The sequence below is a fragment of the Pituophis catenifer genome, unplaced genomic scaffold (assembly GCF_029215685.1).
Source record: "Pituophis catenifer annectens isolate HBS135680 unplaced genomic scaffold, rPitCat1.0.hap2 SCAF_5, whole genome shotgun sequence".
NCBI lineage: Eukaryota > Metazoa > Chordata > Lepidosauria > Squamata > Colubridae > Pituophis > Pituophis catenifer.
In genome coordinates, this window is record NW_027256885.1 from 104478050 (window position 1) to 104501524 (window position 23475).

At 44.8% G+C, this 23475-nt stretch overlaps 1 pseudogene; it reads left to right on the forward strand.

Annotated features, from left to right (window-relative positions):
- The window catches only part of LOC139317759 (uncharacterized), a 63906-nt pseudogene that overhangs the window by 13105 nt on the left and 27326 nt on the right, over positions 1–23475 (forward strand).

The window sequence follows — 23475 nt, forward strand, 5'->3', positions numbered from 1 at the left end:
CTTGGTATTTGTCTCAGAACCATCACTTCTTTCTCCTTATGTTTCAGGGTTTTTTCTCTGGCCACCTGTAAAATTTGTGCTTTAAGTGATTTCTTAGTAAATCTTATATGTACTTCTCGTGGCAATTTATTACGCATTGCAGATCTGGTGTAGACTCGATATATCTCATCCACCCCTTCCATCACCTTCTCTTTAGAGATTTCTAGTGCCTCAGCCAGCATCCCAGGATGCTCAGCCAGGAGCTCTGGTGGCTCAGCAGACTAATTAACATCCACTTACATCTGCTGCCTGCAATTACTGCAAATTCAAATCTCACCAGGCTCAAGGTTGACTCAGCCTTCCATCCTTTCTAAGGTAGGTAAAATGAGGACCCAGATTATGGGGGCAATAAGATGACTTTGTATAAATATACAAAAGTATGAAGGCTATTGCTTAACGCATTGTAAGCCGCCCTGAGTCTCCGGAGAAGGGCGGCATATAAATCAAATTTAAAAAAATATCCCAATCATAACGTCTGGCAAATTTTCTCTCTTTTCTTCTTCCACATTTTGAAATCTAAGATAGAATTCTGCTTTATCCATTTCCAACCCAATTACGTTGCTCCCTTCTCGCTGGATCTCTCCCAATTTATGCTCTATATCTCTCATTTTTTCCTCTTTTTGCTCCTCCCTTTTCTCCAGCTTCAACAGCCTTTCTTCATATTTCGACATTGCTTGCTGAATATTGACCACTTTTTCATCTGTCTTAAGTAGTTGCTGTTCCATCCTCTGGACTTTCTCATCTGTCTTCAACAGCTGTTGTTCCATCCTTAAAACTGTTTGTAAAATCATTTGTATCGGTAAATCTTTCTCTTTCTCTTTTTCTCTTTTTTATCTTGCTGCAGCATTGTCTGGATGGATCGTTGTCCTCCAGATGGTGACGAAGAAGGTGTAGTTGCAGCCGATCCCACAGTCGCAATTTTCCTGCTCATTTTATTCCAAAATAGGAAAGAAAAAAAAAAGAAAAAAAAAGAACAAAGAAAAAAGGGAAAGGGAAAATTTAAAAATTTATCCAATTTTAAAAAAGGAAAAGGGAGAAGTAAAAAAAATAAAGAAAAAGAGAAAAAAAAGCAGATAAAATACCATCACTCTTCAGGTTCTTCTAAACCAGTGGTTCTCAACCTTCCTAATGCCGCGACCCTTTAATACAGTTCCTCATGTTGTGGTGACCCCCAACCAGGGGTGGGTTCTAAATTTCTTTTACTACCGGTTCTGTGGGCGTGGCTTATTTTGTGGGCGTGGCTTGGAGGTCATGTGACCGAGTGGGCGTGGCTAGCTGGTCATGTGACCGGGTGGCCATGGCTATGTGTATAGGGACTACTCAGAGGGCTGAAAAAAAGTCATTTCTGACAGGTCCTTGCACTTTTGACTGGTCCTCACACTTATGACCATCCTCACATTTATGCCTGTGCAGCATTCTTAACAACCATGTCACTCATTTCACAACTGCTTCTCTTCAACATGGTATAAGATAGGGCAAAAAACGTAAAATGTGAGGACAGTCGTAAATTCGAGGACTGGTCAAAAGTGCGAGGACCAGTCAAAAATAACTTTTTCAGCCCTCTGAGTAGTCCCTGTGCACAAAAGGACTACCCAGAGGGCTGAAAAATGTGATTTCTGACAGGTCCTCGCACTTTTGACCGGTCTTCGCAGTTATGACTGCTCATCATTTATGCCCATTGTAGCATTCTTAACAACCATGTCACTCATTTCACAACTGCTTCTCTTCACCATAGTGACAAGATAGGGCAAAAACGTAAAACGTGAGGACAGTCGTAAGTTCGAGGACTGGTCAAAAGTGCGAGGACCAGTCAAAAATAACTTTTTCAGCCCTCTGAGTAGTCCATATGCATAAAAGGATACAGCAATAGAGAGGGATGAAGGAAGGGAAGGGAAATTAGAATAGGAGTGAAGGTAAGAGAGGGAGGAAGAGAGGAGGAGAAGGAGAAAGAGGAAGTAGGGAGAAGAAGAAGCGGGGGGGAAGAGAAAGTAAGTAAGAAAGAAAAGACAAAGGTGGTAGGTTTGAGGAGAAAGATTGCTGTACAATAAAAAAGATGAAAGGGAAGAAAGCCAACCCCAAACAAATATAAAGATATTAAGATAAAGAATGAATTGTTAAACTTTAAAGAATAAAAGAGAACAAATAGGAATAAATAGCAATAATTAGAAACACACATACAAACATACAACATATTTTCTTTGAACAGAGTATTTGGCCGGTCCACAAATTTAAACAGTTGTAGGAGGTTAGCAGCCACCCCTTTCCTAGAAGAATGAAATATTTTGGGAAATATTAAAAAGGCAGAATATTATATTTCCCTGGATGAGAAATGGAGAAGCATATTTTACAGACAAAGCAGCTCCCAGCTTCCTGCCCCCCACCCTTTGTTAATGGGCCAGAGGCAGAAAGTCAATCCTTTGTCAAAGGACATTTGCAACACAATAGCAACAGAAATTAACACAATGGGCCCCATCAAGCCATGTGATCCTGTCCACTATTAAAACATCTTTCCAAACAGTCTCCATGTTTCCAGTGTCTTTTTCCCCACTTGGAGCAGAACCCAGAAAGATATTTCTTCCAACACAGTATTTAGTCATTTCAATTAAATTTACAATTTCTATATTTCCTTTTTACCATATTTATTCCTCAACTATTTTTTAAAAAAACCAATATTACCCTTCATCCTCATCTCTAATCTTAATCAAATTCAATTTTTCCCTTCTATTCTATATTATACCCCTTTGCATTGTCATCTATTTTTATATCCATCCTCACATTGGTTAATTATGTAATACAGTTGTTTAATACAAATTCAACATTTTAATATAAATCAATTAGTTATATAACTATCTTTTTTGTATATTTATCAATATGAACATGAATATTCCAATTATTTCCATGCAATCCAATTTCTTACAAATCAATTAATTATATTTACCAATAATAATAAACCAAATAATTTCCCCCATATATTCCTCCAAACCACAACTTAACCATTTCTGCTTTCAACACAATATACAATTAATAGTATTTCAATTATTACAATTCCCTAGTTAAATAGAGCTTTTTTTCTTTTGTGTTTTAAAATCTTGAACCTCCTCTTGCCCTAAATTTCCCATTGTTTGTGTTAGATCAGGCGCAGGAACAGAAGATGTGACCAGCTCGATACATTTAATAACTTTATTAGTTACAAAAGTAGCAAGATAAGACTGCTGGCGCGCTGCCGGAGCTCACCTTATATTCGCTCCCGGCAGACGCACCGCCCCTTGACAGGGATTCAAATCTCCCGCCCGATGGCTAGTAGCCAATCAGGGCGGATGTCCTTATAAGGACATAACACTCCTCCCCCCTTAGTCCGAACTGTCAAATCTCGTCCACAAAAGTCACGTAATCGCGCAGGTACGTAGGACGCCTCGGCACCCTAGCTGACCTGCGCAGTCTCACTTCTTCTCCGTCTCCGGCCTGGATGGACGGGGCTCCTTCATCTCCTGGTTCCCTCTCCGGAACCGGGCTCGGTTCGGCTGTCGAGTGAGCGGGGTCACCCCCAGCGCCTCCGGCCGGACCGCAGACCTTGGATGGCTGGTTCTGTTGGTCTTCCTCCTGGCCTGTGGATCTATCGCCTCGTCTCGGTTGCTCGGTTCCGACCCGGGAAGAGCGTCTGAGTCTCGGTAAGTCTGTCGCTTGCTCCTCCCTGGTCTCCCGGCCGCTGCGGTTCGGTCGCGGTCCGGCCTGCTGCCGGTTGGGTGGTGGTTCCGCTCGGTGCCCTCGGGTCCGGTCCGCCGGCTGTGGGTGGTGCTGGTTGTCGTTGTGCTGTCCGACCTCGCAGGGGTGGCGTTGGTCCCCTCGGTTGGGCTGGTGTTGGTCTACCCCGTCTGGTTGGTGGTGGTCGACCTGGTCGGGACGTTGTTGCAGAACTACCTCTGCGGAGCGGCGGAGGTCTCCCCTGCCGGGGTGGTGTAGGTCTCCCTGGCCGGGTTGTTGTTGGCTTTCCCTTCCCCCTAGTCCCTGGTCTACCGTCGGGTGTTGCCTGGGGTCATCCGGGTCGGGTTGTTGTCTCCTGGCTGTCTTCTGCGATGGGCGGGGGTCCCTCTCGCCGGGAAGTCGTGTGCCACCCTCGCCCATGGGTAGTGGGTTGCCCGTCTTGGCTGGGTCCCGGTCTACTCGCCTGGAACTGCGGTCTCCCTGGCTGGGCTGGCGTCGGCTGCCGTCACTGGTGGGGTGCGCTGCTCCTTCTCTGGGCAGGTCCCGGTCTCCTTGCGGGCTGGGTTGGTAGTCCCTGGCCCTGTTGTGCCGGGTGCCCACCTGGCTGGGTTGGTGTTGCCATCCCCCGTGCGGTTGGCCCCGGTCTACCTCGCTGGACTGCCGACGTGACAGTACCTGGTAGTGTGCCGGGCCGACCTTGTCGGGATGGCGTTGCTCTGCCTCGCAGGGGTGTGGTAGGCCTACCTCGTCTGGGTGTTGTAGGCCTACCTCGCCGGGGTGTTGTAGGCCTACCTCGTCCGGGTGTGGTAGGTCTACCTCGCCGGGGTGTTGTAGGCCTACCTCGTCTGGGTGTTGTAGGCCTCCCTCGTCAGGCTGGTTTTCGTGTGCTCCCCCCCACCTTTTCCGGAGTTGGTCGATGTGACGTCTACAGACCTGTCCATCTTCCAACTCGACGGTGTAGGATTTGGGGCCGGTTGTGCTGGCAATCTTCCCCTTCAGCCACTTGGGAGAGCCGTTGAAATTCAGCGCGAAAACTGAATCTCCGTTGCTGAAGGCGCGAAGCGGGCGGCTGGCGGTTGCGGTCACTTCCGGGCTGTATTGGGGGTGCAGCCGGTCCAAGGGTGACCTCAACCTTCTGCCCATCAGCATTTCGGCCGGGCTCTTGTGGGTGGTGGCATGTGGCGTGATGTGCTGGGTGAGGAGGAAGTTGTCTATGCGCTCTTGCCAGTCTCCCGGGCCCATCTTGGTGAGGGCTTCTTTGGTCAGTCTGCCCATGCGTTCCGCTTGTCCGTTTCCGGCCGGCCTGTAAGGGGCGGACAGGGCGTGGCGGATGCCCAGTCCTGCCAGGAAGGACTCCATGGCCAGGGATGTGAGCTGCGGGCCATTGTCCGAGACCAGCACGTCCGGTAGACCATGTGTGGCGAACAGACGGCGCAGGGCTCGGATCGTTGCTTCTGTTGCGGTAGATGCCATGGGCACCACCTCGAGCCACTTGGAGAAGGCATCTACCACGATGAGGAGGTGTCGCCCTTGCATCGGACCCGCGAAGTCGATGTGTATCCTCCACCAAGGGTTGCTGGGGGTCTCCCACTTCGCGACTTCGGATTGCGGCGGCGCTGGGCGAACTTCTTGGCACGGGTCACATCTGGAGACCCATTGTTCAATGTCTCTGTCCATGGAGGGCCACCAGACGTAACTCCGTGCCAGGGCCTTCATGCGGATGATGCCTGGATGCCCTTTGTGCAAGGTCTCTAACGTCCGCCGTTGCAGAGTGCTTGGGATCAGCACCCTGTCTCCCCATAGCAGACAGCCCTTTATTGTGGACAGCTCCTTCTGCTTCCTGGCGAACGGGCTGAACTTCTCCTCTGGCTTTTCCGATGGCCACCCTCTGAGGATCCAGGACTTCACTTGGCGGAGTGTGGGGTCCTTTTGGGTGTGAACGGCCACATCTGCGGATGACACCGGACAGCTGGCGTCATCATCAATATGGAATAGGTGGAGCGTGGGGGCTGGGTCTTCGACTGGATTTTTCGACGGGCATCTGCTGAGCGCGTCGGCGTTTCCTATGGCTGTGCCTGGCTGGTGCACGAGCCGGTAGGAGTAGCCGGCTAGGAAGATGGCCCATCTCGTCATCCGTGGAGACATGAAGATCGGGGTGGGTTGGTCGCCTGCAAGGAGTCCCAGGAGTGGCTTGTGGTCGGTGACTATGGTGAAGCGTCTTCCGTAGAGGTATTCGTGGAAGCGCTTCACTCCAGCCACGATGGCCAGGGCTTCCTTGTCCAGCTGACTGTAGTTCCGTTCTGCGCCGGACATGGTCTTTGAGAAGTAGGCGATGGGGGCTTCCGTGCCGTTGGGCAGTTCGTGGCTGAGGACTGCCCCCACCCCATACGGCGACGCATCACAGGTCAGCTTGATGGGCAGCGTCTCACTGTATTGGATGAGGACGCTTTTGGACGTCAATAGTCCCTTGATGGCCCGGAACGCTGCTTCCTCTTCCTGGCCCCACTTCCAGGAAGCCGATTTCCCCAGCAGGCGGTGGAGTGGCTCAGCAACTGTGGCTTTCTGTTTTAAGAAAATGGCGTAGAAGTTGAGCAACCCAAGGAAAGCCTGAAGCTCCGTTTTGTTTTTTGGGCTTGGAGCTTCATGGATTGCTTCCACTTTTGATTTGGTGGGGTGGATGCCCGTGCTATCAATGAGATAGCCCAGGAACTTGACTTCCTGTACTCCTATGATGCACTTGTCCCGCCTGACCCTCAAGCCCTTGGCCTTGAACCGCTGCAGGACAAGCCTGAGCCTTTCAAGGAGTTGAGCTCTTGAGACGCCGGAGATGAGCACATCGTCGAAGTAAGGCACCACCCCTGGAACGCCTTGGAGGAGGCGTTCCATCATAGATTGGAAAATACCGGGGGCAGCGCTGACTCCAAATTGGAGGCGGTTGCATTTGAATGCCCCCCTGTGCGTGACAATTGTTTGCGCCTCCGCCGTTTTTTCATCCACTGGCAGTTGCTGGTAAGCCTGGGCCAGGTCCAGTTTTGCGAAAATTGAGCCAGATCCCAGAGAGTGCAGTAGGTGTTGTACTACTGGGACTGGGTATGCGCTCTGTGCCAACGCCTTGTTGATGGTGCAACGGTAGTGGGCGCAGATGCGCACAGACCCATCATGCTTCATGGTCACAATGGGGGTCTCCCATGAGGCATGATCGATCGGTTCCAGGACGCCCTGGGCGATCAGCTTATCCAGCTGTTCATCTACTTTGGGCCGCAGGGCAAACGGAACTCGGCGGGGCTTAAGCCTAATTGGGGTGATTCCCTTATCCAGATTAAAGGAGATTGGCCTCCCCACAAATTTCCCCAGCTTACCATCGAAGACTTCCTTGAACTCTTCGATGATGGTGTCGAGTTCGTCCCTGTGGATTTCGTGGATGCCCTCGATGGAAAGCCCCAGCGGCTTAAACCACTCCACACCTAACAGGTTGGGTCGGCTGTGCTCCACGATGGTGATGGGCAGCTCTCCGTTGAACTCGTTGTACTTGATGTGGATGGTGGCTCTGCCCAGGATTCCAATGGGGTTTCCGTTGAAGTCCACAAGCCTCGACTTTGGGGTTTTCAGCTGGGCCTTTTTGTAGGATGGCTTCAGCTGCTTTAGGTGCTGCCAGTCCATGATGGAGTAGGCGGATCCGGAGTCTACCTCCATCTTGCACGGTGACCCCTCTGCCAGCAGTGTCACGTGGAATTTGGTGGTCCCCTCGTCGCTTGTGTGAGCGATGGTGGTCTGGTGCACCGTTCTATTTCGGGGATAGTCCTCCTCCCCGCGCCGGGACTGGTTTGAGGACCGTTTGGATGTCCTCTGGTTGTCTTTGCGATTCTCCCGGAATCGTGGTCTGGGCGGTTACGGGGCTGGATCGGTGGCTCTGCAGGCCTCTGCGATGTGCCCCCTCTTCAGGCATCGGCGGCAGGTCGCGTCCCTCCATCTGCAGGTCGCCCTGGGGTGGTCGCCTCTGCAGCTGCTGCATCGTTCTCCCCGGTCGCCATGCTGTGGGTTTTCCCGCCTGGGGGGGCGGGAGACCTTGTGGACGGCCATTTCCTCATCTGACTCGGATTGCGTGGTTGCCTCGTCTGATGAGGTCAGGCCCGACTTGTGGATCTTATGGATCCCTCTTGCCTTTATCATCGCGGCGGCTGCTTGCTCGGATGTTTCGGCTGCTGTCGCCTCGTCGAGGACGTCTTTGAGCGGTATCCTCTTTCGGCTGAGGAATTTCTTCTGCAGCCCCACATCTCTCATTCCAAAAACAACGCTGTCTCGGATGGCATTATCCACGTTGTCGAACTCGCAGTTGGCAGCGATTTGGCGAAGCGCTGCCACGAATTCCTTGATGGATTCACCTTCCCGCTGGTTTCTTTGCTGGAAGGTGAACCTGTTTGCGATGGGGGTGCCTGTAGGTGCATAGTGCTCCTGTAGGACTTCCTGCAGGTCGTTCCAGGACATCTCCTCAATGTCCCTGGGTGCCACGAGGTCAATCGCCATCTCTAGGACGTCCGATCTGCAATGAGCCAGGAAGAGGGCTCTTTTCCGCTCATCGTCGAGGTTCTGGTAGCCATTACCTCGCAGGAACTGTCGGAATTGGACCATGTATGACCTCCACTTCTCCCGGGATGGGTCGAACGGGTTCAGCGCGGTCATCGGGGCTTGCGGGGTAGCCATCCTGGAAGTCGCTGTGGTGTAGTGACTTCAGCTCGGTGGGCGATCGTGCCGTGAGTCTTTCTCAGGTTCTCTTCTCTTAGTCCTTCGTCGCCAGTGTTAGATCAGGCGCAGGAACAGAAGACGTGACCAGCTCGATACATTTAATAACTTTATTAGTTACAAAAGTAGCAAGATAAGACTGCTGGCGCGCTGCCGGAGCTCACCTTATATTCGCTCCCGGCAGACGCACCGCCCCTTGACAGGGATTCAAATCTCCCGCCCGATGGCTAGCAGCCAATCAGGGCGGATGTCCTTATAAGGACATAACAGTTTGTAGTTTTGTACCTACCTTTTTTGGTGAGGAAAAAGAAAAAGAAACCTCTCTGCCTCATTTTGTCACGTTGCAGCTAAGACCCTGCTTTCGCTTTCTCTTTTCAGTATAGCTAGGGGGAAAAAAACTTGCTCCAGGAATTTACCTCTTTGCAGCTAGCTCTTTGAAGCCCCGCGGCAAGAATTTAAAGTTTTTTTCCCTCTAGCCATCAGCTGGGACTCCGGAGCAGCAATAGATTGGGAGTGGGCGGGGTAAGCGAACGGCGACCGGGCGATCCAGCAGAGGCAGAGGGTGAGTGAAGGCGGGGGGGCGAGAGAGGGCTTTGGCGACCCCTGGGAAATGGCCGTTCGACCCCCAAAGGGGTCGCGACCCCCAGGTTGAGAACCGCTGTTCTAAACCCTAATCCAATAGGTATAGGAAAGTCAACAATAATAAGAAAAATAAAAATAAGAATAAAAATAAAAATAAAAATAAAAGTAAAAATAAATCTTCAGGCTCTTGATTGCCTTAATCCAATTTTATATGGTCTCAGGCCGAGGTGAGAAGTCACAAAAGAGGAAGAAAGAGATAAAAAAAGAAAGGTCCATCAAATATAATTGTATCCAGAAAGCATATGGAGAGTTGTCTTTTAAGCAAGCCACAACGATAGAGAGAAAAGCAAGAAATCTTCTATAGTATTTCCAGACTCTTACTTCAGCTAAATCCAACAAGAACACCTGTGAAAACAATACAGATAGTTCCACTTCCTCTGGTGTTCTCACACACACTTATCAGCTCAAGATTCAGAGTCTCAGTTAGTTATGGCTACAATGTTTCCTTTGGTAATTGCTTAGAAGAAAAACACAGGAACAAAGTATCTCCTCCAGCAGATGGCAGCAATACACACTCTCCTGTCTTTCCTGTGCTTTAAAATCTTTAAGGTCCAAAGCTTCCTTGGACCAAAGAAAACAATATCATCAGCTGACATCCCAACTAATACAACACAAAGTGATGTTCCAATGGATTATGCCGGAAGGAATCCTTATCACATGGCAAGATAAAAAATTCAAAATTGACTCAGTAGAAAAAGCACAGGAGTTTTATAAAAATTATTTGGAAGACAAACAAGAAAGTAAGGATGAATCAGAAAGTAAAAGTCAAGAAGAGGAACAACAAGAAGAAATAGAAAGAGAGAAAGAATCAAAGAAAACTCAAGAAAAAGAACGAGAAGAAAGAGAAGGAGCAAGAGGAAGAGTTAAGAGAGAGACAAGAAATACAAAAAAAAAGTACAGTAAGGGATGGAAGAAGCAATATCATTATTTTCCATGAACATTAATGGTTTAAATATACAGAAGAAAAGAACACAAACATTCTCAAAATTCAAGAAGTTAGACATAGATATTATTTGTTTACAAGAAATTCACATAAAAAAAGGCTTTCAAAAATTATTGGAAAATAAGAAATTAGGGAAATTATATGTGTCTCTATCTCAACAAAAAAAAAAGGGAATAGCAGTGTACATAAAAGAAAGAATAAAATCAGAATTAAAGTATGCGGATGATGAAGGCAGAATTTTGATGGTCAAATTAGATACTGAATCCAAGCAATTTTTATTAGTTGTGATATATGCTCCAAATTCAAATCAGCAAGAATATTATAAAAAATTACATAATAAAATAGTAGAACAGGAGATAGAAAACATTTGCATAATAGGAGACTATTTATTTTATTTTATTTTATTTTATTTTATTTTATTTTATTTTATTTTATTTTATTTTATTTTATTTTATTTTATTTTATTTTATTTTATTTTATTTTATTTTATTATTTTATTTTATTTTATTTTATTTTATTTTATTTTATTTTATTTTATTTTATTTTATTTTATTTTATTTTATTTTATTTTATTTTATTTCTATACCACCCTACTCCCGAAGGACTCAGGGCCGTGCACAGCCAAACAATAAAAACACATACATACAAAATTTAAAAGTAGAATAAAATCAAATTAAATAATTTTGGCCCCGACAAATTTAAAACCCCAAACTTTTAAAACCAATTTAAAATTGAATGTATAAAATACTAAAAGATATTTAAAAATTAAAAATCTTTTATAAAAGAGGGGGAAAATTAGGCCAGGCCGGCCTGGTGAAATAGTAAGGTCTTTAAAGCGCGGTGGAAGGTGCGCAGATCCGGGATCCTCCGTATCTATGGGGAGAGCTTGTTCCAGATAGTAGGTGCCCCCACAGAGAAGGCTCTCCCCCTGGGGGCCGCCAGTCGGCATTGTTTGGCTGATGGCACCCGGAGGAGCCCCTCTCTATGGGAGCGTACCGGCTGGTGGGAGGCTATTGGTGGTAGTAGGCGGTCCCGCAAGTACCCAGGTCCTAAGCCATGGAGCGCTTTAAAGGTGGTAACCAAAACCTTGAAGCGCACCCGGAAGACCACCGGGAGCCAGTGCAGCTCGCGCAGGAGGGGTGTTACATGGGAACGCCATGTCGCTCCCATTACCACCCGCGCGGCTGCACTCTGTGCCAGTTGGAGCCTCCGGGTGCTCCTCAAGGGGAGCCCCATGTAGAGAGCGTTGCAATAGTCCAGGCGGGAGGTGACAAGGGCATGAGTGACCGTGCGTAACGAGTCCCGATCCAGAAAGGGATGCAACTGGCGAATCAGGCGAACCTGATGAAAAATCCTCCCGGTCACGGCCGTCAAGTGCTCTTCTAAAGACAGCCGTGAATCCAGGAGGACTATAATGCTATAGTGGATAGTAAAAAAGACTATCATAGTGAGAAGAAAACCAAAAAAAAAAAGAAATAAATATTACCAAAAGAGTTTTTCAATATGACACAAGAATTAGGTTTAAAAGATACCTGGAGAGAAATCAATAAAGAAGAGAGGCAATACACTTATTATTCACATCCACATCAGTCTTGGTCCAGGATCGATATGGCCTGGATGTCAATACAATTGCAATTGGAAATTGAAAAAATAGATATTGGATTAAACGAATGGGCAGACCATAACCCTATAATAATTAATTGGAAGGGACAAAAAAGATACAAAAGGTGGACTCTAAATCAATATGTATGTAAGGAGAAAGAATATAAATTGCGAATGGAAAAAGAAATAGAGATCTTTCAGAGTATAAATAAAAAAGAAGATACCTTGCCTCAAAATCTCTGGGATACTCTAAAAGCTTACATCAGAGGGGTCTCGATCGCATATATTGCAAAGAAAAGGAGAGAGAAAAATCATCAACAAAATAAACTACAGGAAGAACTCCAAAAATTAGAAGAAAAATTATATAAAGATCCCCAAAACAAGAAAATTAAAGAGGAAAGAAGGATAATTAAACATAAATTAAATTTGATTACACAGGAAGAAGTAGCCTGGAAAATAAAGACAGCGAAGCAAAACTATTTTGAGCATGCAAATAAAATAAGTAGGTGGTTAGCCTACAAACTGAAAAAAGAAAAGGACAAAAGAACGATACAATGCCTGAAAGATGAAGGGGCAATTCGATACAGAAAAGAAGATAAAAAACGAATAATCTATAATTTCTTCTCTAAATTATATACACAAGAAAAAAAAGAAGAATCGGAAGTTAAAAAATACTTGGAGGAAATAAATGTTTGTAAATTGACAGACAAACAAAAAGAAATATTGAACAGACCAATTTCTGAAACTGAATTTGGATGGCTATAAAAAGACAAAAAAATAATAAGACCCCAGGCCCTGATGGATTACTGATTGAACTATATAAGAATACAATAAATCAGATAGGAGGGCTAATGTTAGAAATATTTAATTATGTATTGCAGGAGACAAACATTCCGAAATCATGGTCAGAGGCAGGGCCGGATTTAGATGAAAAGAGGCCCTAGGCTATTCCACTTATGAGGCCCTTTCACCTATAGTGAAAGTGTAATTTTAATTTTGCTAACAATTTGAATGTAGGCCCCTCTTGATCTTGAGGCCCCTCTTGATCTTGAGGCCCTAGGCTGAAGCCTAGTTAGCCTATAGGAAAATCCGGCCCTGGTCAGAGGCATTAATTACACTTATTGTCAGCCTCAGCTTTGCCTGCTTCAGCTGCCATAAGAAACGGGGGAGGGATTAGTTATAGGGCGAAGGGTGGGAAGATGCAAGACTTGTTTTTTTCCTTGTAGGATGTGTCTTCATAAGAAACGAAAGTGATTCTTCAAAGGGGACGGCTGACCAACTGCCCTATATTCCTGATGAATGACGCTGCCAGACGTGATGCCACCTGACCTTTGGGAGACCTTTGGATTGGCTGATGACCAATGGACACGGGGGGGGGGGGGGAGAAGCTTAGTAGATGCTATTTCGCGCGTTTTGCCCACTTCCAGCTTTACCTGGGTTGCGATCATTTCATATTCAGTAAAAGTACTAAATTCTTCAAAATGCTTGAGTTTGGGGTTTTCTTTCCTGGATACTGAACGAAGCATACCTGACATTAAGCTGGAAGTCACAACCAGTCATCCCGGACAAAAACCGAGGGGACTGTAAATCCAAAATATGTCAGACCGAGGGAGTGATGGAGAAGAGAAGATGGGGGCAGCGAGTTCAACTGCCCTCCAGTCGGAAAGAGAAACTGCAGAATGGTTGGAAAGACTCCGTTTGGAGCCGGAGGAAGCTAGATGGTCCAAAGGAGTGGGGAGACTGCCGGACTGGGGGGAGGACCCCCGGGGAGTGACAACTTCCAGACTCCGTAAAAAGGAGGCAGTGTGGATGCAACAGCAGAAGGAACGTCTCATGATAGACCAAGCCTTGCAGCTTATCCGTGATGTAGAAGAAAGCAGAAAAAAACGTGAGTCTTTTGGAATTCCTGTGGAGAAGGGGGAAGCAGGCCCCAGGGGGGAGCCAGAAGAGACAGCCTGCGGGGGAGAGGAAGAGTTTGAGGAGGGAACATCCCAGGCTTCGGCAGCTCGAGGGAGAGATACAGCCGGCCAGAGAACCCCAGCCTTGCAGGCCCCCCCCCGCAGACGAAAAAAGCCAAAAATCCCCCCCCTTCCTGGGAAGTTTGATGGGAATCCTAAAGCCTTGGGATTTTTCCTGACCCAAGTGTGGAACCACATGCAGGATTGGGGGGAGGACTACGAAACAGAGGCGGCTAAAGTCAGAAGCGTCGCGAATGCCCTAGAGGGAGTAGCTGCTGAGTGGATGGTGGTTCTCCACAATAACAACTCCCTCTTGCTGAGAAATTACAACCAGTTCATGAGGGCCCTTAGGAGGCGTTTTGAAGACCATTTAGCTGAACGAAAGGCGAGACTCAGAATGAAGAGCATTCAGCAGGGCCGGAGGCCGGTAGCAGAGTATATCCAAGAGTTTCGTGAACTGGCACCCTATATGACAGGCTGGTCAGAAATGGCTCTTTTGAAGAGTTTCAAGGATGGATTAAATGAAGAGATATATCGAGACTGCAGAAGCATGGGGGTCCCCGATGATTTGGATAGATGGTACATAGTAGCTGAGGATGTAGAGATCGAGCTGAGATGGAGTGAACTCCGAGGAAGGCGGATGGGGGACCAGTCATCCTCTTTTCACCGTAAGGCGGCACCCAAGATGGCTGGCGGGAAGACTGAATTCAAACCCAAGTCAAAGCCCTTCACCTGTTTCAAATGTGGGAAAGAGGGTCACCGGGCTGCTGAATGTTTCTCCAAGCCACCGCCAAAAGTTTCCGGGGCCGGCCAAAAGAAAGGCGACAAAATACCCGCCAAAACCCGCGGCACCGCCCTGAAAGGAGAAGTCGTTGAGTTCAATCCCCGAAACCAGGGTGAGTTGGGAACTCCGACCAACGATGACGACAGCGAGACGGACTCCGACTCCGACACCGACGATCGGGTGAGTCACACGGAAGAACCCTTACTCATCCCCGTAGAAATAAGGGTGCCCTTCACAGGGGCTCACGCGCAATTGTTAGCCCTGTTGGACTCGGGGTGCACTAGGTGCATAATTAGCCCCAAAGTAGTGGAGGAAATGGGACTGAGACTAAAAACTTTAAAAAGACCCATTGCATTTTGTCAATTAGACGGGTCGATTGCAGGAGGGGGCCCAGCTAGCTTTATGACTGAACCCCTTGAACTGCAGTTGGGGAATCATGTAGAGAATCTCAGATTTATTGTAGCCCCTGGTATGGAAAGACCCCTCATTCTAGGACTTCCCTGGCTTCGCAAATGGAACCCACGAGTAAATTGGAAAACGGGGGTCCTACGCATCCGCACGGCAGAACCAACTCCGGGAAAGGAAGGCCCCCCCCGAGGGACAACATAAAACCAGAAAGGGCGGCAGTAGCCATTAACCATATTGAGGGAGAAGAGAAAATTCCAAAGGAATATTGGGACCTCAAGGAAGTGTTTAGCAAAAAAGCATCGGATGCTCTGCCTCCCCACAGGGCCACTGACTGCACCATTGAAATACTCCCTGGGGTGAAGCTTCCCAAACCAAAAATTTACCCCATGACACCTCGAGAATTGGGGGAATTGCGAAATTTTATCGACAAAAACTTAGAACGGGGATTCATCGAACGAGCCAAACCCAAGGTGGCAGCGCCAGTAATGTTCCGCGAAAAGAAAGATGGATCCTTCAGATTAGTAGTTGATTATAGAAACATGAACGCCATTTGCGTAGAAAATGTCTATCCCCTCCCACTCATGAAGGACATGTTAGCCCATTTAGGGAAGGGAAAATTTTTTACCAAACTTGATTTAAGAGAGGCATACTACCGAGTGAGAATAAAAGAGGGAGATGAATGGAAGACAGCATTTAATTGCCCACTGGGATGTTTCCAGTTTAGAGTACTCCCTTTTGGACTACAGGGAGCCCCGGCTGTATTCATGCAGTTGATCAATGAAGTGTTGCATGAGCACCTATATAAGGGGGTGTTGGTCTATTTGGACGATATTCTAATTTATTCTGACAACATAGCTGACCATGTAAGACTGGTTCGAGCGGTCTTGAATAAACTCAGAGCAGCTGAACTCTATGCCAAACTTTCTAAATGTGAATTCCACCAAGACAAAATCGACTATCTTGGATATCGTATATCGCATGAGGGAATAGAGATGGCCCCGGAAAAGGTCCGGGCAGTGATGGAATGGGCCGCACCACGCACCCGTAAACAGTTACAGAGTTTCTTAGGGTTCGCAAATTTTTATAGACAATTTATCCCCTCTTTCGCGAAAATCGCACTGCCAATTACAGACTTGCTAAAAACCAAAGGGGAAGTAAAACCCAAACCCTCGAAACCACTAGAATGGACTATGGACTGTCAAGCTGCTTTCGAAAAACTGAAACGACTGTTTGCAGCTGAACCTGTGCTCAAACACCCCGACATGGAACAACCTTTTATAGTACAAGCTGATGCTAGCGACGTCGCTGTAGGAGCTATACTCTTGCAAAAGAATGAGAACGGGATATTACAACCCTGTGCTTACACGTCCCATAAACTATCAGACACGGAAAGGAGATGGGCCATATGGGAGAAAGAAGTGTTTGCAGTTAGATGGGCGCTGTTAACATGGAGACAATCTTTAGAAGGGGCAAAACACCCTTTTGAGGTGTGGACTGATCATAAGAATCTAGAAGCATTAAAAACACCACGCAAACTATCACCAAAACAGGCACGCTGGGCCCAACACTTCAAGCGTTTCAATTTCACTTTATGTTACCTTCCTGGTGGAAAAAATTTCATGGCGGACGCACTTTCCAGATTGCCACAGTACAACAGCATAAAAAAGGAAGTGGTTCAACCAATGATCCCCTTAACGCAATTGGCAACACCTGTCACTACCAGAGTGCAGAGTAAAACCGAACCAGAACTCTCTGGGGATTTGCTCGAAAAATTACGAGAAGCGCTAAAAACTGACGAGTGGTTTAAGGCCCACTCGAATGAATGCACACTTCGCGACGGACTAGCTTGGGTTGGATCAAAATTGTATGTTCCAGCCACATTAAGAACAACCGTATTGAAATATGCTCATGATGCCAAGGCCGCAGGACACTTTGCGTTTGTCAAGACTCTACATCTTGTTAAGAGACAATTTTGGTGGCCTGCACTTAAAAAGGACATAGAGGCATATGTGGCTAGCTGTCCAGTATGTGCCTCGGCTAAAAGACCTCCAGGAAAATCCCCTGGATTACTGCAAAGTGTGGCTAGACCGAACGCCCCATGGAAGGAAATATCTATGGATTTTATTGTGGACTTACCAGACAGTGAGGGCTGCACTGTCATTTGGGTAGTAACTGATTTGTTTTCCAAACAAGTACATTTCATCCCTTGCTCAAAGATCCCTTCAGCAAAAACCCTCGCAAAACTGTTTATTCGGCAGATTTACCGACTACATGGATCTCCGAAAAGAATAATTTCTGACAGGGGTGTGCAATTTACTTCCAGTTTCTGGAAGGAGTTTTTGAAATTGATAGGCTCCGCACAGGGGTTAAGTTCCAGTCACCACCCTCAGACAAATGGGGCCTGTGAAAGAACCAATGGGGTGCTCGAACAATACCTTAGGTGTTACGTAAATTACCAGCAAGACAATTGGGTAGACTTGTTGCCATTTGCAGAAATGGCATATAACAATTCCGTACACAGTAGCACCGGATTCACCCCTTTTAAGGTCGCATCGGGCCAGGATTTTGTACCCATTCCCGAGCTACCACAAGATGATCCCCAAAATCCCTCCTTGATGGATTGGATTGAACAATTAAAAAGCACATGGGCAGTGACTCGGAAGGCATTAGATGAGGCACACCAGGCTCATAAGGCGCAAGCCGATAAGAAAAGGTCCCCAGCTCACATTTATAAAGTGGGGGACAAAGTCTATTTGTCTACCAAATACTTACAGACCACCCAGAAGTCCAAAAAGCTGGGGCCTAAGTATGTAGGACCATTCCGTGTGATTAGACTGATTAATCCAGTAACAGTTGAATTGGAATTGCCAAAAACATTGAGACGTATACATCCTGTATTTCATGTTAGTTTATTGAAACCTGAACACTCGTCTCCCCTAAGGGCTGACCAAAGCACCCCTCCCATTCCCATTCTCATAGAGGGGGAGCAACATTTTGAAGTTAAAGAAATCTTGGACTCTAGAAAACACCATGGTAAAGTCCAATATCTGATTGCCTGGAAACATTTCCCTTTGTCTCAAGCTGAATGGGTGAATAAACGGAATGTCCGAGCTCCCAAGAAAGTACAGCAATTCTATACCAAATACCCAGATAAACCTTAATTATTGTATATATTCTATTTCTCTCTCCTTTCTTTCCTCTTATTTAGGAATAACGTCTCTTCTGCAAGAGGGGCCGAATGTCAGCCTCAGCTTTGCCTGCTTCAGCTGCCATAAGAAACGGGGGAGGGATTAGTTATAGGGCGAAGGGTGGGAAGATGCAAGACTTGTTTTTTTTCCTTGTAGGATGTGTCTTCATAAGAAACGAAAGTGATTCTTCAAAGGGGACGGCTGACCAACTGCCCTACATTCCTGATGAATGACGCTGCCAGACGTGATGCCACCTGACCTTTGGGAGACCTTTGGATTGGCTGATGACCAATGGACACGGGGGGGGGGGAGAAGCTTAGTAGATGCTATTTCGCGCGTTTTGCTCACTTCCAGCTTTACCTGGGTTGCTATCATTTCATATTCAGTAAAAGTACTAAATTCTTCAAAATGCTTGAGTTTGGGGTTTTCTTTCCTGGATACTGAAGGAAGCATACCTGACATTTATATACAAGGAAGATTTGGACCAACAACTAATACAAAACTACAGGCCTATCTCTCTATTGAATTCTGATTATAAAACATTTATGTCAATAATTGTGGAAAGACTAAAAACGATTCTGAATAAGCATATTCATCCAAACCAAAGCGACTTTTTACCAGGACGCCAAATTAAAAATAATACATGTACAATAGTTGACATATTAGAGTATTATGAAATACACTTGGAGAAGCAAATTTCACTGGTTTTCCTTGATGCACAAAAAGCTTTCGACAATCTGAACTGGAAATTTATGACAAAACTGATAAGGAAAATGGAATTTGGACAACATTTGGAAAAATGGTTGAAAAAAATATATTCAAAACAAACAGCAAAAGTATGTTTAACCAAGACATGACGGAGGGATTTGAGATAACAAAGGGAGTAAGACAAGGTTGCCCACTCTCCCCACTTCTTTTTATCCTATCACTGGAACCACTCTTAAATAGAATCAGGGAAGATCAAGAGATTAAAGGTTTGAGAATTAAGAATGAGGAGTATAAAATTCAAGCCTATGCAGACGATACGGTTTTTATAATTGAAGACCCACTAAAATCAGGCCCTAAATTGATCAGAAAAGTAGAGGAATTCGGTGCAGTGGCGGGTTTAAAAATAAATCAAAATTATTAACTAAAAACTTTACAAAAGAACAGGAGATAGAATTAGAAAAGACTATGGATATACAAACTACCAAAAAATAAAATATTTGGGAATCTGGCTGACCGCAAGAAGCTCATCAATCAAAAAAGAAAATTATGATAAATTGGTTCGGCAAATTGAGAAGGATTTGGAAAATTGGACAAAGCTGCAAATTTCATGGACAGGAAGAGTGGCGGCAATAAAAAAGAGTATCTTGCCCAAAATTTTATTCCTCTTCCAGGTTATACCAATTAGAATGGAATTTTTTTTTTTTGATTTATTAAACAGAATGACTACAAAATTTATTTGGCAAGGGAAGAAAGCCAGAATTAGATTAAAAGTATTACAAGACACAAGAGACAGAGGAGGAATAGCCTTCCCGGACTGGGAGACCTATTACCAAGCAGCTGTCTTAGTCTGGATAAAGGAGTGTATAGAATTAGAAAATAAAAGACTCTTAATATTAGAGGGACACGATCTTCATGTAGGGTGGCACACATTTCTATTGGGGGGAAAACAGAACACACATTGATACTTCAAAAGACATGTAATTAGGGAGAACTTCCGGTGGCTCCGCAGACGTCGAGGACGGTCTCCATAGACCGCCAGCCACCCGATCTGTTAAAACCGCCCTGACAGCGCTAAACAGCTGTCCGGCGGTTTGAAAAAACTCTCCTTCAGGCAAAGAAGGAGAGGAGAGCCGGAGGGGGTGGGTAGAGCTCCCCGAAAGTCACTGGATTAATTCCAGGGACTCGGAGGGTGAGAGCTCCCCTGTTCACCCCTCCCATCGCTCCGGATCGCTGGTGCCTCTGTCTTCAGAGCAAGACGTCTGCGTCCAATTCTGCCGGCAAACAGTGAGTTTTAATGATTTTCAATAAGGCAGACAGAGCGGAAGCAAGAGTGCAAGCTTTTTAAGAGAAACAGAACTTAACTCCGTGAATACATTGTTGCAAACGGAGCTCTCTGGAGCTGGAGGCTGGGAGGAAGCCTTTGTTATGGGCGGAAGGGAAAGTGAAAGTTAAAAGGAAACTGTTTGTTAATAGCCCTCTGCCTGAAGAGAAAATTACTTTTGAGTATAGTTTGAAGAGAGGATTGTTTATTTTGGAAAAACTTTGGAATATACTTTCTAAGACTGTTTACAAGATTTTCTGGCTGTAAAAGGAAAACTTTTTTTTAAATAAAATGGCTGCTAAACAACTAAAGCCACCAACTTCTAAAGGGGGAGGAGGTTCCCCTGTAGTGACTCAAAAACAACAACTTCCGGCTGATACACAGTCACAAGACCTTAAAGAATTTATAATGGGTGCCCTGAATAATCAGACAGAAATGATGAAAGGATTTTCAGAGGAGTTAAAGAAACTTACAAGTGTGGTGGAGGAAAAACATGATGAAATAAGAGATGACATTGTTTATGCAGTTTCAGGATTGGCTACTCACATGTTAAAGATTGAGGAGAGAGTGCGGGAAATTGATGATGCTAACTTGGAGATTGCAACTAAACTGGGAGAGGTTATGATACAGACAGAGAAAGTGGATGACGAGATGGTTATGTTACAGTACAGGTCAATGGAATTTGCCCTGAGGCTGAGAGGTTTGAAAGAAAAGAGTGGTGAAAATTTAAAAGATGTTTGCTCCAATGCTTTAGCAGAGCTGATTCCAGAAAGGCCAGAAGATGTGGCAATTCAAATGGACAAAATTTACAGGGTCAATTCCTGGCTGGCAAAACAAAAGCAGTTACCAAGAGATGTGGTGATCTATTTTACAACAAGGAGAGTCAGAAATGACATTTTGCAAGCGTCTTATAGAAATAAGATTAAAGTGGAAGGACAAGAGCTGGTGGTCCTGAAAGAGCTTCCTCCTAAAATGTTAAGAGATAGAAAGCAGTTTGGCTTTTTGGTGAATGAACTAAGAAACCAGCAAATTCAGTACAGATGGGATGTCCCATTTGGGATAATAGTGCCATACGCTGGGCAAAGACATCGTTTAAACACAGTTGGAAAAGCAAAAGATTTTTATGCCAATGTTTTAAAGGCTGGAAAGCCACCCTCACCAGGGGGTGCTAGAAAGCAATTGGAAATTACTCAACAAGAGAAAGATGGAGGGCAACTACAAACCTATGCTCAAGTATTAGCTGGAGGAGCTATTCTGGAAGAAGATCCATTACTGACTGGGGGTCCACCACCAACCTTGGAGTCATTAACGATGATTCAGCTGCCAAAAGATCAACGACTGACAAGGGCTACCTATAAACAACATATGGCACAACAGCCTCAAGATCCAACTCAACAAGCCCAAAAAACGCAAGCAGTGGGAGGAGCTAGGCCGAAGTCTAAAATGGCGGAGGAGGTTCAGCTGATGCTCTCAAAGCTTGGAACGCCCAGAGATGGCAAATAAATTTCTATCTTGGAATGTTAACGGTTTAAATTCTCCACAAAAAAGAAAGAAAATATTTCATTATTTGAAGCAATTTCAGAACGATGTTATTTGTTTGCAAGAAACGCATATTAAATCTTCAGATCAAAAGTACTTGATAAATTCGAAATTAGGTACACATTTTGTGGCATCAGCACCAGAAAAGAAAAACGGCCTAGTAATATATGTTAAAAGAGGCTTAGTGGCCAATTTAATTGAGGCTGATACTCAAGGTAGATATATTGCAATTGAATTAACAACACAGAGTGGGAAGCTGCTTGTAATCGGAGTATATGCACCTAATCAACAACAAGATAAATTTTACAAACTTTTACATACCAAAATATTACAATGGGACTATAGATCCTTATTTTTAATGGGTGATTGGAATGGGGTATTAGATACCCAGAAAGATAAAAAAAGTCTTTCCAAGATCTCCATGCGTGCTAAGTTGCCTAAATCTTTTTTTGATATTTTGGAGGATATGGAGCTTAGAGACATTTGGAGAGAAAGGAACGTATTGGAGAGCGATTTTACTTTTTTCTCAGATAGGCACCAATCTTTTTCGAGGATTGATTTTATATTAACTACAAATGATCTTTTTTCTAGGGTGAAGAGTACGAAGATATGTCCAAGAACTTTAACTGATCATAGCCCGGTTTGGGTGGAACTAGAGCAGGAGAGAGGGGAGAGGAGGTCTTGGAGGCTAAATGAGAATTTATTCAGATATGAAGACAATTTGTGTGAGCTTAAAAAACAAATGAAAGAATTTTTTATTAATAATATGAACAATGGAACTTCGATGGAGATGGTATGGGATGCGTGTAAGGCTTATATGAGAGGAACATTAATCTTTTTGAATAATAAACATAGATTAAAACAACAAAATAGACGGAAAGAGATAGAGGAGGAAATTAAAAAGAAAGAACAATTGCTTATAATTAATCCGGGAGATAAAAAGGCAAAAGATATGATTAATATTTTAAGAGAGCAATTTAATATGTTAATGGCGGGGCAAGTAGCAACTAGCATACAATATGCCAGACATAACACATTTTGTAATGCTAATAAACCTGGGAGATGGTTGGCTTACACGATGAGGAAAAAACAGAAATCACGTATTATAGATAAAATAGAATTTAGAGGTAAAGAGATTTATCAACAGAATTTAATAAAAAAGGCTTTTTTGGAGTTTTATACAAAATTATATGCTAAAGATGCAATTCAAGATGCTGATATTGATAGATATCTAAAGATGGAGATTCCTGAATTAACGTTGGAACAGAGAGATAGATTGAATCAGCCAATAACTTCTGAGGAAATTGTTGGAGCAATTAAACAATTAAAAATAGGTAAGGCTCCGGGAACAGATGGACTAACAGCTGTCTATTATAAACAGTTACAATCTGAAATGTTAGAACCACTAAAAATTTTATTTAATAAAATACAATTAGGAGGAGGAGTACCACCTTCTTGGAAAACAGCCTTTGTTTCACTAATTCCAAAGGAGGATCGAAATTCCATTAAACCGGAGAATTTCAGGCCAATTTCACTTTTGAATACTGATTATAAGATTTTTGCTAAAATATTAGCTAATAGACTAATGCCAGTTATGCAACAAATAATTCACAATGATCAATCAGGGTTTATAAAAGGTAGACAAATGAGATATAATGTCAGACAAGTTGTAAACTTATTGGAATATTTGGAAAAAAATAATCAAGTCCCTGCAGCGTTTATATTCTTGGATGCAGAGAAGGCATTTGATCGATTGAACTGGCAATTTTTGTTTAAAATAATAGAGAAAATGCACTTTGGGGAATATTTTACACAATCAATTAGAGCGATATACCAGCAGCAATCAGCACAAATCATAGTTAATGGAGGTTTAACAGAGGCTTTTAAAATTGAGAAAGGAA